This window comes from Nilaparvata lugens, chromosome X (assembly GCF_014356525.2).
Source record: "Nilaparvata lugens isolate BPH chromosome X, ASM1435652v1, whole genome shotgun sequence".
Classification (NCBI taxonomy): domain Eukaryota; kingdom Metazoa; phylum Arthropoda; class Insecta; order Hemiptera; family Delphacidae; genus Nilaparvata; species Nilaparvata lugens.
Window position 1 is genome coordinate 91,366,573 of NC_052518.1, and position 17,205 is coordinate 91,383,777.

General features: G+C 32.5%; 1 protein-coding gene across 1 annotated transcript in view; it reads left to right on the forward strand.

Moving 5' to 3' along the window:
- The first annotated feature begins 5,983 nt into the window (after positions 1 to 5,983).
- Positions 5,984 to 17,205, forward strand: part of LOC111045257 (glucose dehydrogenase [FAD, quinone]) — a 57,283-nt gene continuing 46,061 nt past the window's right edge. Inside the window, exon 1 of the mRNA XM_022330626.2 lies at positions 5,984 to 6,112. The gene's annotated coding sequence lies outside the window, so the exon portion shown is untranslated. The remainder of the gene's footprint in view (positions 6,113 to 17,205) is intronic.

Sequence of the window (17,205 nt, forward strand, 5' to 3'; positions counted from 1 at the left end):
TCCTCCTCCTCACCCTCCTCCTCCGCCTCCTTCTTCTTCTGCTCCTTTGTGATGATTACTGCGATGCGTCATCTTTAAGCCCACAAAATTCACCTTAGAGGGCCAATAAATATGTTGCATCTCTCTTGACTTCAGACATGTGGAGCTCTTCCTTCAACGATATTTCTTCCTATGAAGACTGTCGGCATGAATGAATGATTCTTCTTCCAAATGACCTTCTTACATAACCTATAATGATAATATTGTTCGACTCCTCCTCATAACACCTAATCTATTCTATTAAATCTCATTAGTCTCATAAATTATATATTTCACAGATGATACTACTATAGTGAGGTCCACGTTATAATGGCAGTATTTGATTAACATTGGTATTGCTATCCTTGTCTAAAGACAAAACAGATAGCGCTATCTTTCTATAGCTCCGCAAAGTTTCCAAATCCGTTTTTAACAATGTTGAAATATAATTAATCAAGGCAGAGAATCGGCAACGCTGGTCTTCTATCTTCATCCATTGCCATTGTAACGTGGACCTCACTATAGTGATGATGATCTTCCAACGATTTTTGAAGCGGGTTTTTGGCTCCCTAAACTCTGTCCTTGTCTAAATTCTTCTTCCCAATTTTTTCCACCAGCACGACTAGCGCATGATAATAATTGACCGAGCATAGAGAGGTTTTAACTCGATCGGATTTGCTTTTGCCAGCATAATGTATGCTTTTATTTATGCGATGAATTTCCAGCCAAACACATCGATTTTCATAAGATTTGACAAGAATAATTCTTGAATATCAATTTGGAATTGGGTAACAATGTATGTGTAAGATTTTTTTTAATTTTGTACTTTAAGAATACTATGAAATAAAATAAATTTCTCCCATACTGACTTTAATATTAATGAATAATACATTATGTACTACTGAACATAGAAAACATCATACTATAGAATTAATTAAAATCAATCAGCTGTGAGCTGGATTATCAATAGCATATACTGATGCATGCAATTAATAACTCAATGCAAGTTGAGATATTTCTTGACTTTTGACTGCTTTGAATTTGGGCTGACCAGTAGTTGACATCACTACTTCGCATTTTTTCCCCCTGGGACATGGCATTCTAATAGAGGAGGCTGTGGTTTAAGATAACTGCGCGATGTCTACTGTTCACAGAACTACTAGCTAAATTGATTATGATTGATTCATTTATTTTTTCAAAAACAAATACCCATAAAAATCAAGAAGTGAATGACAATGTAGGAATTGGGTTGTTGAGATTAAAATTTAATATAACATTTACTTTTTTATACATAATATATAGACTATCTCCTTGATTAAGATATTGGAATAGACAGCTATCAACTGTATACCATTAATTTCTCAGAACCTCTTAGAAACCCTCTTACTCCTCTCCCCTACACCTCCCCCCTACTCCTCCTCCTCTTCTTCTTCTTCATCCTTCTCCTCTTCCTCCTCCTCCTCGTCAATAGAATGGATAAATCATGATTAATTCTTAAAAAATAGTTTTTGACTCTTATATATGAAGAAAACAACAACATTTTGAAAATAAAATCCAATCAATTTTGAAAAAATGAACTAAAAACAACGATCAATCTAATTTTCTTTAGCTACTAATTTTATAATCTTCATACTCTCTTAAACTCTTCTATCCCTTTTATTTTCGTCAACTCCACATTGTTTCATCCATGACTTTGTCCTTGCTACGATAATAAATTGGAACTACAGTAGTATATGGCACTCCAAGGTTAGAATACGATCTTGTGGAACATCATTCCTATCCATTTTATGCACTAAATTGGAGAAGATTAGTAATTAGAGGAGATATGTGGATATATTACCCGTGAAGATAGATTATGATGATTTATCCTTCCGGCAAGCGTCGTTCTAATGGAGGGATTCGAATTATTCTCTTTTTTTGAATGATGAGAAAAACTCAGCATGCGTACTGTCACGTGTAGGCCTATACTGGCTGTGAATATGTGTTAATAGGTTCAATGTTACGTATACGTATCATCAGATTACTGGATCATAATCGAAGTAAGCTTGAATCAATTAGGAAAATACGTTTTTATCATTATGATTAGAAATATTATGTATTTTATGAGCAAAATCCATCGTTTCTCATTCTTCTCAATATCCAATCTAATCCTTTCAAACTAGCATTTGTTGAACTCAATTCTGTTCCAACTCGAACCTATTTTTCTTTTATTATTATCATCTTTTTATCCCTCATTTTGGTTTCTCTTTGCTACTGTATCTACGATTATTGTTGTTTGATCGATTAATACTTCATCATGCTATGGGATAAAAAATTTGCATCTCATAAGATGAGTGTGAGATAGAAATCCATCAATAAACTAATTAAACCTGGAAATAATTAATCAAATTATTTGATATAATCCTCTTTATATAAATAATACTGTCTTATCAAATATGTTCAAATAGGCTGCGCCTCCTTATTTTCAGGAGAGCGTAGATATTATAAACTCGGAGATGAGTTTCTCGAGAGACATTCAGTTCATCACGAATCAACTGTTCGGGAGGGTCTCAGTTTGTTGGAATCTCAGTCGTTTTCGTTCGTTTCAGAAAGTCCTCCCACTTGACTACAGTATCAAAAAATCAAATGATAATTTCAAATTATACCACCATATTTGCATCTAAAAGCAAAAAACTAACTCCCCAACCTACCCTTTTACCTTTGAAACATAATTGAACACAATCTTTCAGGTTTATATCGTTCGTGTTTTTTGAGATTTGATGAAATTAACGCTCAACTTCCCACTTGCTCCACTTTCTCATGAAATGGTCAAGACAGTCACCTGATGAACTGCGATCGTGAGGAACTGAGAACCCCAGTTTTCTCGTTTATTGGAATAGTAATAGTTTATTGGATTATTGAATCGGAATAAGAAGAAGTACAAGAAAAAAAGGAGAAAATGGATAAGGAGGCGGAAGAGGAGGAGTTGAAGAAGAAATAGAATGAATAGGAAGAAAGTTGATAAAAGAAGAAAATTGAGAAGTGGGACTGATATAATGGCATTGGTCACAACTACAATTCCCACAAGTGAATTCCACTAGTAATTTCCACAAGCGATTTCCACAGCATTTTAAATCACTTTTCGGAATTTTTTTAAATGAAATACAACTAAGAAAATCACCAAATTCTTTGTGTAGGCTTAAAATATGATAATTTGACGTACAGTAAGGCATTTCGTTACTATACTGATATTCACGCTCCAAGAACCTTCGGTAGTTTGTAGGTCTATTGTCATACCTGGTGAGTAAATACATAATCATTGTTTGTTTTTTCTCGTGAACAGTTTTAAATATGAAAAATGCGGAAATACTGTTGTAATTCTTCGTTTGCTAAACTGAGCATCAAAATATTAATTTAAAGCCTGATAAAATGTTGCTCTAATATTTTTCATACGCGGTAGCCTATCAGATCTCTGCTGTTTTCTTCGAATCACTGACAATAAATGCGGATTACTTGAAAGTTTTTTAACCAGATCACTCCCGTGTTATCGGATGGGCACGTTAAACTGTTGGTCCCAGCTGAAGTATGACAGTTGTAAGGCCCATTGACGGCTTAAATTATATATTCAGGCGGTGGGACCTTCCCGCAAGGGACTCCCCACCAACAAAAGCCATACGAATTTACTTTTTTTATGCGGATTATCACTTATCAGTTTCAGTGTAAAATATTATTATCATGTGTTCTTATAGGATTCTTAATAAATAATACGACTCAGCCCGGCCGAGCGAGCATGAATAGTCACATTAGAAATCATAGGATAATAATATTTTCACTGTAATGTACACGTATGTAGGAATCCGCCTCAAGTCCTATTGAATCTGCAATTTTTTGTGTCAGCTTGGGTGTCGAAAAACCGACTTAATACCTACAACACTTTACTTGAAATACTTACTCAACACGATACTTACAACTATTATTTTGATAAATATTATTAACGAAAATCCAAATCATTTATTATTATAATAAAATATTATTTTGACCATATCTCTTAGAAGGGAAAGAATAATAGAATTTACGGGAATTCAGTAAGATAGTAATAACCCGGAATTTATAAAGACTAGTATTTGGAAGAAGCTTATGAATTTGTTTTATTTTTTCAAGCAATCCATTTATTTTCCATATTCCTAACCAATAACCAACTCGAACATTATCTTGTTGTTTAATATGTCGATAAAAAGTAAATTTTAACTTTTAATATGTCGATATAATTACGTTATTGATCAATACGCAATGAGAACTCCATTTCGTAGGAAGAAATCGATATTGTGTTTTCAACCAATGAAATACCAAGGTCTCTATTGTCTAAATTTGGGAAAGAATTGTGATGCGTCATTCATAAAGTTTTGAATATAGTATATTTGTTTCAATTTCCATCGGACTATTTTCGTGCGGTTGACTATAGTTACTTTTAGAGCAGTTCTTATGTTGATTAGCTCCTAGGTACCTGCATTAGCACTATAATCGATTGATCATCATGGAAAGTTTCTTCCAATTTCCCACTTTCTATAATATTAACAATACTACTGTGGATCATGACTTGTCCATGAGCTCTAAGCTCGTATGTGGGTGATGATTTGAAAAATATTTGTGCACATTCCATTGTTTTATTAGTACGAAAAATCTGTTATGGAGCGAACTGAATGAAGAAAAGATATCTATGCATTTTCCAATTCTATGAGTCTAAATCTATACTCAGGTTTTTCAATCTACGAGCCATTTTCCATGAGATCTCAACGATTTCTATTTAAACCTATATCGGAATAATAAAACTATTCATTTTTTATTGGCTTCTTCCAAAACAATCGATATATTTCCTCTGTACTTTCTTGATAAAACCATTAATTTATATTTGTATTTTGCAGTTCGTTCTCCAAAAGCTTTGTATCCCTACCCACATCTAAATAGTAATTCGATTCATACATTCATTAGAGGAAAATAAAATGATAATAGTTTTTTCCCCAATTTACAAAACCAATCAATCTTCCTTCTACAAAAATTATTAATAAATTAAAATTTTCACAGCCTTTGCATCATCTCTATATTTCCAATCCGTTTTCAATTTATAATCCATATTCCATTCCACAGATGGAAATTACTGAGATATTGCAATTATTCAAATGCTAATGAATTAATTATTATTAAACGAAAATCAAAAATAAAAGCTGTAATTCACCCCGAAGAATTCGATGAGCGCTACTATTCAAAAGTTATTTGTCAGTTCCCGGGCTGACAAATAATTTTTGAATAGTAGCGCTCATCGAACTTCCATCTAGCTATTTACCCTATCGTCAATTTTTCGCTGTAGCAGAAGTCTTCGGGGTGAATTACTACATTTAATTTGGATTTTCGTTTAATAATAATAATATTCCATTCCCACAACATTTTCCATTTCAATTTTGTCACATCTAAACGATGATTCAATTCATAAATTCATTAGAGGAAAATAATTTTATTCCCAATTTTCAAAACCAATCAATCTTCCTTCTACAAAAATAATCAATGAATTAAAACTTTCACAGTCTTAGCATAATCTCTATATTTCCAATCCGTTTTCAATCTATAATCCATATTCCATTTCCACATTCCCACTCCATTTCCCATTTCAATTCTCTTTCAATTTTGTCGATTCAAATCCACCTTTCACCTACCAAAACAATCGATACACTTTTCTGCTTTACCGTTTCCATTTCGACTAATTAATTGATATATCTTCCACTATCGATTCGATTTTTGGGTAGCGAACTATTTAATTGCACTAGATACCACAATGAGCATTGAGGAGTGTGTGCTGATTACCCATTGTGGTGCGAAGTTGGGGATTTCTGTAGATGGGAGAATACCTGGCTGCTGAGTGCTGAAGGTCAGTTCACAAGAGGTCGGACTCCCCACCAGGGGCGACGTTGAGGCGCTTCCCCGCCCCTCTATATATACTATATTGAAAGCAATGTGGCGTTAGTTGGTAAACGATAACTGATACGGGGGACTGACTAGCTTGCGTCGATCTGTTACCAAATAGGATTCGCTTGTAACATCGTCATGAGCAGCTGATCAAAAGGTATTTCGCTTTAATTTTTAATCAGTTTTCAATAAATATTTTCAAAATTTATCATCGAATTCACCCTCCCTGTGATTTGCCCCTCATTGCTTTAACAATCCCACACTACCCCAAATTAAATCTGTGTCACCAAATTTTAAAATTTACCGGCATCGATTTTTCTACATTTATCAATGCAGTTCAGATTCATACACTATTATTGAAATATTTTATTTATATTCAACCTGAAAATTATTCAAATGTTAATAAATACAAACCCTAGCTAATATTCAACCCTTAAGGTCCACTGTATGCTAACAAATTTAAATTCGTTCCAAACATAGGCTGGAGCTTATTTCTAAAACTGTTCATCATTTAGATACTGTCGTTGAGAATAATTCATTTAAAACTACACAACTGTTTATTTGTATGGTGTGCACCCCCTGATCAAACAAACTCTGCACTGTATACTACTACATTTCAATTGATCTCAATATCTTTTGACTCAATGTGTAAGAATGGAAAATTATTGAGAATCGTAATATCATTGATCCGTTCGGTTTTCAGTAATCAATATTGAAGACTCGCACTTGAACTTGTAATAAATTGAGGGAATAACCTTAAAATGAGAATTCTCTGTTTTGCCCTTTGTTTATTCAAATCAATGTAGGTATCCAATCATTGTTTCGTAATAATTGAAGATCTCACTTGGTATTGAATCTACTTGAAATCTACTAAGAAGAAATTGTACTTAGCGTTGAATATGAAAGTGATATTATGAGTTTGTTTCATTTAGGTGACTAATTTTTGATCTAATTCGAGTATTTGTTCACCAATCTTGTTATACTGATCAATACATATTTCAAGTTAGCGTTGCCATTGTGAAAACAATAGAGTTTCAACTAAGATCTATTGTAGGTAATGTGTGAATTGAAGAATTGTCTGTAGTATGCAGTAAAATTACATCCGAAACAATTATCAATTTTATCAGATAAGTATGCACCAGATTCTCAAATCAAATAGAAATTTGTCAGCTCATTTTCCAAATAAAAGACTTGACCCCCCTCCCCTATCCAAATTATTCAGCCCCGCACTGTTTCAAAGAATATCGCTTTTCATGATCATACGAAATTTTATAATTCAGTGAATACATGTTTCATTTCTAATCTGAATGTCTAATCCAATCTGATAGAGTGTAACTTAAAATCACTTTATCGATTTGTGATAAACTTCTATCATGGTATCACGATCGATATAAGTTACACGTTAATCGAGATTTTGTTTTAAATGATGTTTTCTCATCTATGTGCTAACATGAATAATTAATGAATATGCTTTCTTCCGATAATAAGAGAAATTCGCCTACATTATCATAGTATTACCTGAATTATTATGTCTATATTGATGCCTACAATAGTATTCATAATACGGTATCTAGATCTACATTGAATGTAGACCTTATAAATTGAATGGTAATTTTTATAAATTTTCTATTTAATTCCTGTACTATTCTATTTTATTCTACTTTCTCGAACACCAGGCTCTGAAATAGAGTCCATAGAGGATGATGATGTCTCTTCTATCATTATTTCTCTGAACTGAATAACATTGCTATTTTTCTATGGATATCAAGAAAGAAGAAAAAATCGCTCGTTCCAATATAGGCCTAATCATACTCATTTCAGTGAATCCACCATAAAATTACGGTTTAATACATTAACTTTAATTTATTAAAGAGAATAAGTACTACAAAACGATTGCATAACCTACCGTTTTCAATCCTGAATTATTACCAAGACACATATACTGTGACATTGAAAAAAGTGTAGGCTGTCTCCGAACTCCACCATTCGATAACATTAAAAATCATAATTAGTTATTTCGACAATAATTATTTTCAATTCATGCATTATGAATTTGTAGGTATTCTATTATTATGATTATTCTATTAGGCTATTTCAATATCAGCTTTCAATATAGCTACCTTATTTTATGATTTAATTCGTTACTATTAGTTTATACGACATTATAAAATAATGTCTCAAAGCGACTCAATAACAACTCATAAAATAAGGTAGGTAACATAATTTAATCATTAAAGCCACATAATATTAGAATAATCATAATAATAAAATACCTAAGAATTCGCAATTCATGAATTGAAAATAATTAAGGTCGAATAAACTAATTATGTATGATAAAACATCACCAAATATGAAATATAATCCTATATTATGATCAGTAACGATGCCACTATTCTTGATGAATGTAAACAAGAGCACACATAAAAATTGTCCGTGACCTTGAAACTTTTCACAAAGTTATCGCGAATAAAAATCGATACACTTATTACCTAATAATATAGCGATTTGAGTAGTACTATTACGCTCAATGTAACGAAGAATCATGTATCTAATAATGTTTACTCCCGACCACTAATTTTCGTGTACTACTAAAGTTGTATAATGATCGTATTCATGATAAACCTGTAATCTCTGATTGAATCACAACTTTTACTCTGATATTATGAATTTCTTGTACTGAGGGATAGAACTTGCTTCCACCTTGAACTTGCTTCGACTTACAAGTTTCTAAATGCAGGTCAAACACACGTTCGTTTGCTATATTGTCTGGAAGTATTATCAAGGTCATATATCAGGAAACATCTCCTCGCGTGAACGTCTTTCTCCTGTATATTAAAATACTTATTAATATACAAATACAGTAAATATATTTATGTATATGCTACTTACCTATCTATATATTTGAGGAGATGGAAGTCGGTATGAGAAAATTTAAAATTCACCGTTAAGGCTCACAGAATACGATTTCCATATTTCATCACAATTTTATTGAGACATTTAGGAGACGAAATTTCTACTGTCTGAGGAAGCTACTTCCACAGTGAATGAGTTTTGTATGAAAATGTGACTAATTTGAATTCCTTAGTAATGGCTCGTTGGAATGGCTACACGCGCTACGTGATGTTTTACATGTTTATGTTGTTTCGGGTGAAGCCTGTTGTTTCTTTCTCAAGCATTGTTATGATTTTTGAATCTTAAGAATTTGGAAAATGAATTAGTGAAAACTGAGCTGAATATCTCTAGCTGGGATCTAAGTGTCATAGATACATTCAACGTTTGATCTAAACGCTTAACATTTGATCTGACACATTTTTTCGTAGTTCCTACGATGAACGCATTTTTTCCATTTTAGTAAAACTTGCCACGATGTAGCTTATTTGGCGTATCAAATATATTTATGAACTATGAGGATAATGTTGTAAAGACAGTTTTGTTATATGAAGTCGAAAGAAATGAAGGCTGCACTTTAGTATATGAAATGAGCTTACACGCATTTGAAAAGTATTATAACATTATTTATTGAGATGAAGAAAATCATATTCATACGTTACAAGAAACACAACTTGACTTGCCAGTGCCAATTCAATAAGGCTGAGCGCTGATATTTCAAGTCACCAACTTTCATATGATACAGTTTTAAGGGATGACCAAAATCTTTCCCTTTCTTGGGCACTGACAACTGGAGAAAGAATGTTCAGGTCAAACAAGGAACTTTTCTCCCAGAAAATGAAAAAAAACATAATTGCACACGATCAATACAACAATATTACAGGATCATTTTCCCAAACAGTCTGGAAACTTTTCTTTGATATCCCAGTTTTACCCATTCAACTGTCTTGTAAGCCATCTCATGAAAAGAAAACGTTTGAAAAAGAGGTTCCAGTGCTAACAATAACGCTGTTGCATTTTTGTTGATGTATAGAGACAGTGTTCAACAGTTCAACGCTCAAGTGCCTTGTTGAGATTGATGCGCCTGCTACTACTGTTGTGCATAAGGTTGACCACTTAATTAGCCGACTATCATTGATGTGTTTCAATCCGCCTTCCGGTGGTTCAGAACCCACCTAAAGCTGTAGGTTCACTCATCTCTCATCATCATCTCAGGCGCTACTCTGATCTCAGGGGAGAGGGTCCGAGCTACTCTGACCATTGGGTGGTCGGTTCGGGTAGTCGTATCCCCCCCTTTCTACTACCCTCACCCGGAAAATTGTTCAAGTTTTCAATCAAAAACAGAATTTGAGAGCATCATTCTCGAATGCCAAGGTCATGATACTTATTTCTGCACCCTCAAAAACCACTTGGAAAAATGGCGGGGGGAAAACCTGCATCATCCACGCACAAGACTGAAGCTCATGTGGGCATCACACTCAGCAAAAAAGCTGCTATCAATAGAAAATTATCAAATTTGATAGATAGAAAATGGTTGAACAGCTTGAGAAAATCGTCGAGTTGTTTAATGCCGTTGAAAGTCTACAAAGCTCCGCCTAAATAGAAACTTGATTATCATTTAAATGAATAATCTGATTTTAGTTGATTGAGAGAAATTTAAAAACGGAAAAAATGGTGTTAGAGTGATAAATTAGCTGGTTTTGTGAGAGAAACCGAGCAACGAAAATGGATGAAACGAATCAATATGTAAGTTAATTGAAAGAGAAATCAAAAAGCTAAGTTATGACATTGATCAATGAATTATAATGTAGAATAAAATATTGCTGTCTCTTCTCATCTCTGATTTGTTATGTAAGAATAGATGACTGAGGAGATAAAAAAAGGAAACTACTTCATTCTGGGAGTAGAGCCAATCTGAATTCTGAAGGTTAACGATCCGGATAAAAACATTCAACTGTTCACCTTACCTTATATATTTTTTGAGTAGGAAGAGCCACATAAACTAGTGACCTCTTTCTCCAATTACTCGTCGTACTGTTCCCATTGTTTATAGAGACAAACAGTTTCCTTAAAACAGGCAAAAATGAATAAATTAATTAGTAAAAACTGCATGCTGTATTGTTGTATGAGAAATAGTAAAAAAAACTGTTAAAATCTCCGTAACATACGGTATTTTTAAAGAAATATTATCGCTTTGAAAAGTTTAAAACAGCGTCTTCATTCATGCAAGGAATGCCAGACTAAGATTCATAATTCACAACCGAATAGCAGACAAATAGCACATGAAATGAGTAAGCAAAATGAAACTGAGTTCTTACTATCATACTGTATTACTACATCCTAGCTATGATAATAATGTAACACACCTCGAAATGTTTCCTCAATAGAAATACGGTTGAAATTTACTGGGAAGGGTTAAATGCTTATTTTACCATTTTCAGGGTGGATGAAAAAGTTTTTTTGTTGAAGGAGACCTTACCAGTTTCCATGTTGTTGATGTTCCAATTCCTATGAAGGAATAGAATTGAACTGGACTATTCATCAACAACCAATATTGCATAAAGCATGATGTTTCATTTCAATATTTAATCATTTTAAAATGATGATTTAGATTCAGAATTTTTATAATCAATCTCAAATTACTATCTGGAAGATACCTGGATGAACTGACTCAATTAGAAAATCATATTGAGTTGATTCAACACTTGAAACGTTTCACAAAGCCATCGTTTCAAACATTTCATATGATGAAGCATCACTAAGATTGACTTGATCTTATATAATAGTTTTTTATATTTTTATTTATTACAATATAACAAAAAATTTCAATATTCTGTTCCACTAGACATGATAGTCATAAAAGCATCTTGATATTGGAAAGGTGACTATAAACAGAAGCTCCTCTATCCAGCTCCTCAATACAGCTTAGGAACATGAACATTAAATATTTTATTGAAATTATTATTAATACGAAAATAAATCGTTAATAATGAAATGTTGTCAAATAGTTTGCTTTGACGTTGATCTCTGCAAAACATCCATTGGTTTTCTATGAGTTCTGATATTCCTGTCACATGAAATATTCGAAATTATAGGGAATAAGGGAGCTCAAAAGCTTATCTTTGTGACATCTGAACATTTTTGATCTTAGAGTTTTTGTTTTGTATTGTTGGATAGAATAGTTATCAGCTACGCCCACACTATAGATCAAGTTTTTCTGAACCATTTATTGAGCTGAGTAATAATTATCTGCATTGTGATCATAGACTTCTCAGCTAACAAGATTCGCACCAGGGTGAGGTGTATAATTAAAAATTTTTGCAAAGAAAAATAAAATACCCACTCATTCATTGGGAGAGTCAATTTTGAAATTATTCTTTGAGACACCATAAAACAGCAGACTGGAAGCAGGAATTCAAATTATTGCACTGGCTACACCTGCTTGCTTGAATTAGCTAAGGTTTGAAAAAATATCGCCCCAGGCATAGCGAAGCCTTGAGTTCAACTCTTTTTATTCACTGACCAGAAACTTGGCTATCGTGTATCATCGAAATGGTCGATAGAATCCGTCATTTGCAATCGGCGGCTAACTAATGCAACTAATTTAGTTACAATTATAACTAATTTCCATAATCCTATGGATTAATGAGTGTCAAGTAGTGTTTGCTTCAACATCTCTATTCTACGATTTCTAAACTGATACATTAGTTCTTAAAATAAATTTAAATAACTAGTCATGGCAAGTACCTACGGACAGTTGAAAAGTCTTGTCAAATAATATCAAACAATATCGAAAGAGCGAATAAGGATAGCTTGAATTTTAATGATGTAATTCCTGTGGTATTCCTACAATTCACAAATAAACACAATAATATTTTCTACAGTTCATCTTTATTCTCCATAATTGAATTTGATGGAGTAAACGACTACATCCGATCAAACCTCTTCATGTATTGCACAATATTGGACGTTTTCTACTATTTTGATATTTTGTAACAGTGATAAAGTTAATTATTTGACATGATTTGTAGGAATATTATCTAATATTATATCTTATTAGATAAATTAATTAGGTATTTGATCTAATTCTATGAGAAATCTGATCGTGCCCAAACGGTTCAAACGGTATGGGTAGCCACACACCCATTTTTGTTCGTACGATATTTTGCCGTCCTTATAAATTCTATAAGATTAAACAGATTATGTTTGTCAAGTTCCGTTCAATCTGATAGAATTCATAAGAATGGCAAAATATCGTACGAACAAAAATCGATGTGCATGTGTGTGCAGGGCTTAAGGCTATCATTATATTAATTGATCAAATTCATTAATTCTATTAAACAGATGGAAACTATTCAGATATCACATTTATTCAAATGCCAATAATAATTATTAATTATTAAATAATGTTCAATAATAACTATTAATTCTATTAAATTTACGACTCTCTCTGGAGGCATTTAAATTTATCAGCATAAGCATTCTAGATTGTGAAGGAATTAGAAGAAAAATCAACAGTTGATCAAGTATCATAATTGTTCCAATAGAAATAATATCACAATAAATTTATTCCTTATGTGAATAACATTGCAAGTCAATAACAGGCTTGTCAAGTACTGCGTAGTGCATAACCTACCCCGTTCTCCCAGCAGTGAATTCACCCTAGAAGTGAAGTCTTCAATACAGTACTGTGCTCCTATTTTTTATAGTTCTTCTGTTTGGTTTCACATAATTATGCAACGTATTTCAAATTGAACTATTCTGACGGATTCCCTCATATCAGTATCAGTGAACGTGTCCGGTACAGTGAGAGTATTATTTCCAAAGGTTCTAATGGGACTATCCATACTCGTACGACCGACTTGAGTGGGAATATTCCAATAAGAACTCACGGGAATTATATTTTTCACTGTACCGGTCACTGGCTATGATACTGACATGTGGGAATCTGCCTTAATTCTCTATTCATGACATCTTGTTGATATGTTTTTGAATTGTTTCAATGATGTTTAGAAGCTATACATTTTCAATTTATAGTGGGAATTCGCCTTTATTCTCGATTTATGACATCTTGTTGATATGTTTTTGAATTGCTTCAATGATGTTTAGAAGCTATACATTTTCAGTTTATAATAACTGTTGTCATCATATCGTGCTTGGCACTGTTATAAATGAATATTTGCCTTAGGTTACTGGTTTCAAAATTCAAATTATTAGCTTGTTCACTTTTTTTGCTGAGTTTATGCCCATTTACACTCTAGGCTTGTGTGTGGGTAATTGGAAGGATGATGATTTACATGAGCTTACAGATTTTGCAAAAGGTAAGTGATTTACAAAAATAAATTACATCGAGCTGAACCGGCTCCTGAAGTGCTCACTCGTCCAACGAGAGAAGCACACTTATCGGGTTGATCAATCTTAGCTGAGCTATAACTCTTTATCAGCGACCACGGAGCCAACAGCTTCATTTATGTGAAGAATCAAAATGTTTAGCCGCTTCCTTCATGTGAAGATTCAAAATGTTTAGCCAATTAAATTGATTCATCCCAAGTTAGAGAAATTCGTGAGTCACGCAACTGCATGAATGCGCATCCCTCTCAACTTTTTGCCAACTGGTTCTAATACTGCACCTACCAAATTATAGTGCCGAGCCTTATTATCTTGTTCACCAGTTGCGGCTCGGTTGCCAGCTGCTTAACATTAATTACAAGTTGTGCCTCTTGAAAGATCCGATGCTCTTGTCTCTTCAAATCGGAAATCACAGTCACTGTCACTGACCCTGAGTTTGTGATTTCGTCTCAACTGTTGGGGAATTTGCAACAAACTCTGGACAAATCAATTTTTTATATCCTTTTTTAATCTGTTTCCCCAGTAGATTACAAAATGTAATGTTCCCTGGATCAATAGAATCCGGGATTTCAACTGCGAATTTTCATGAAAACACACAACTTTCTTCTATTAGAATTCATAATCGATTCTGAATTCTAGTCTCAAAGTTTCTGTTTGATAAGATTTTCAAGCTATAGTTTGATCCAGTTCTTGCTTCAATTTACATTACTGGAAGCATATCTCATTTAATATTTCCAATATAATAATTGAGAATAAAAACAATATAAAAACTTCTAGTACTATTTTATTAAACACTTTAAAGTAAAAGGGTATTAAAAGTTTTTATATTGTTTTTATACGAATCAAGTATATATATAAGCGAAGTGAATTTATAATTAAGAAATATATATGTAGTTTCAATACTAATAGTAGAATCAATTACAATACAATCAATTATATTTATACAATCGTTCAATTATCAATTGTTCATGACACCTAAGTAAATGGAAACTCTACCTTGACGTATAGCCATACCATTCCCCTACCATGTTATAGGGGATAAGGTATTCAACATGTTGCAAGGCTCAAGCAAGAGTGATAATAAAGAAATGTAGTTTTTACACCAGTTCACCATCAAAGTGCAGTTTCGAGTGTTTGTGGCTCAATCATGGTCCATAAGATGTTATAGTTTATTTTTATTCACAGATTCAATTTATGCTATCAATAACACACATTATATATTAAACAGGTTATATACCTTTGGGCTTTATTGTTCTTATGATGAAAATATAATTTCTGAATGATAATATAATATTTAGTAAATTGTTCTTTTTATGTAAACAATAAAGAAGTTTCAAAATCAAAATAAAATTATTTCTTAATGGTTAAATTCGATTTTTATACGTAATTACGGAACTTCAATTCCAATACAAATCAAGACAACTTAATACGTGGTTTAGAAACTGATAAAACTCTCCATTATTCATATCTGAAGAATAAATGATAGGTTCTTGTTTATTATCAAAATATAACTTCTTTCCTCGCTAGTTCTATCTCACTCTCACACTTTCTCAGAGTAATTGCACATATATGCATTCATTTTCATACAAGTAGTACCTTAACTAAAATTTTAGTGCCTCTACAATATCAACTTTGAACTACACAATCGTTTAATTGTTCATCAATTGTATAGATTCTAAATATTCACTATTGTTCAAAGCCACGGAACACTGCCTCGGTCGAAATAGTCAAATCAGAAGAAAAACATCTCCAACTTATGACTTCTATTAAAGATTGAAATTACTTCATCCAGTTTCTTCTCATTTATTAACTTTATTTGAAATATTTTTCGGTTTTGTGTTATTAAAAATCAGTGATATGGGATTTAGAGAGTTCTCGGAGCTGTAACAATAACGAAATCTGTAAATAATCAATCTGTAATAATCTGTTAACACTTATCAAGATTTGGTGAAAAAGGTGCGAAGTCTACATCAGTAGGCAGGCCGTTGGACTGAGCTGTGAAGGTATTGGTTCAAAAACAGTGAGAAAATACAGTAAGAAAAGAATATTTATTTATTTATTCATTTATTTATACATTGATTCATACGCTATCATTCTCAATTATGAATGATTGGGAAAGGAACAACAGGCTTGAAGCCCAAAACTGTTCCTTTCCCAAATTTAGATAGAAATTGTCCAAAAATAGGTTATGCTTACACTTCATGATTTTGTTAAATTTTGTGTCCAAAATATATATAAACTAGGATTTAGAATTTGGAAAAGTTGAAAACCAAATTAAATAAGAATACTTCACCAAATCATCACTGTTAACAGAAAAATATTGTATTAGAAATTGAAAATTTTTAAACTTGAAAAGAATCTCAAACTTGCTCCTAAAAAAACTGATTAGAACATGAAGAACAATCGAGAAGTGGTAAAAACTGTAATACCATAAATTTAAATTGTAATAGAAATTACAGTACCCTAAAATTTACTAGACTAATAAATTATAGAAATATACCGACTAATTAATAGAAATAAACAGTACCCAAAAATTTACCAGACTAATTATTCTTCATGAGATTAATTCTGATGGTGAAAAGAAGACACTAAGAATGACAAAAAACATAAAATAAAAATATAGACATGTGAAATAATATTGACCAAAATAATTACCATTTCAGTACAGTACGCTTTATTCACTGTAGACCTGAGATAGTCCACTGAAACTTGAATATTATCAAAATGGATGTTATCTATCTATGTTATAATCTGAAGCTTTTAAATGCTTTTATGACCCATTTTCCCTCGAATGTAAACAAACGACGAATCCACAAATCATTGGCCTTGAAACGTTTATCGTATCATACTATCACATAAATCTGCTTGGAATTGATAGAATATTATTAAAGATATTTTGAATCTTACGACTTCTACTACGTTCAATGACAGTCAAGAAGCTTGAACTCTGTTTTTGAGAATATTCAAAGATAGGGAACCACTGTGTAGACATTGAAACCCATTGTTCAGGCT